This window comes from Brassica oleracea, chromosome C6, assembly GCF_000695525.1.
Source record: "Brassica oleracea var. oleracea cultivar TO1000 chromosome C6, BOL, whole genome shotgun sequence".
Classification (NCBI taxonomy): domain Eukaryota; kingdom Viridiplantae; phylum Streptophyta; class Magnoliopsida; order Brassicales; family Brassicaceae; genus Brassica; species Brassica oleracea.
This window is the reverse complement of record NC_027753.1, coordinates 11,776,048-11,777,247: the sequence shown is the minus strand read 5'-3', so window position 1 is coordinate 11,777,247 and position 1,200 is coordinate 11,776,048.

The window sequence follows — 1,200 nt, the reverse complement described above, 5'->3', positions numbered from 1 at the left end:
ACGATGGTACCAGGGATCGGAAACCACATGCGGCAATACACCAGGAAGGCCTCGTAGCAAGTAAAGAAACCTTCCGGAGGGTTCTTCGCACTCTCGTTGCCACTCGGTATCCGAAATACGACTCCACTTGAAATCTGGTAAAAGTCCCTGAGAGTCGTGAGGTAGTCGGGAGAGACCATGCTCGGCGTGAGGGGTGCGTTTGGCGACCTCACGGGCCTCTTAGGAATCGGAATGTCTTGCGAAGGCGGAGGCGAGCCGCAAAGAGCTTTGTAGTACGCATCCGTTGCTTTTTCCTCGACTTCAACTCTTCTTTCGGGGCGATCACCTCATTGGCAGAAGAGTCACCCGAAGATGAGTGTGAGGAAGAATTCCTCTTTGAAGATCCTTTTCTTGAAGACATTTTCTTTGAGCAAAGAGAGATCTTGGAGAAAAAGTTTCTATTTTGGAGAAATATTTCTTAAGGGAAGAAGTGAGTAAAGGATTTGAAAAACTTACTTCCCTTACTTATACAATTTTTTTTTTTTACTATTCACCTTCAATCTTTCGACAAACGATTACGTCTAATTCCACCTAGAACAGACCATACCGCAAGCTAGGACCAAACGCCCAGGTCCACAGATCCTAGCTAGCTGGGGGGCTAACTGTTGGGGTCAAAGTCGGTCACGACGGAATCGATGTCCGAAAGTCCTCAGAAAAATCGAATCTCGTTCAAAACTTCAAAAATCCTAGAAAACGAATAGCCGAAACGGATCGCCCGGCGGGCTCGACCGGGATCGCCCGGCGAGCTCGGCCGCGACACGAGCCAGCTCGCCCAGCGAGCACGGCCGTGTCGCCAGTCGACTCGCCGGCGAGCTCGGCCGTGACACGAGCCAGCTCACCCGGTGAGCACGACCGTGTTGTCGGTCGGCTCGCCGGCGAGCCCGGCGAGCACGACTGTGTTTCCGGTCGGCTCGCCGGCGAACTTGACCGTGGCACGGATCAGCTCCCCCGGCGAGCGCGGCCAATTCTCCGTGGACCATTCCGAACCCGGTCCCATCCCATAACCATGCATCTTCGTCCGAAGTTTCCGAAACTCAGTTTTCGGGTCCGTGGACAAGACACCAATGGTCCGTCTAAAAAACATCGTCGAAAGTATTCGGGAAGTTGGGAAGGTTATGTCTCTCGAACGGTTTCCTATTCTTCGTAGTAGAGCAGGTTACG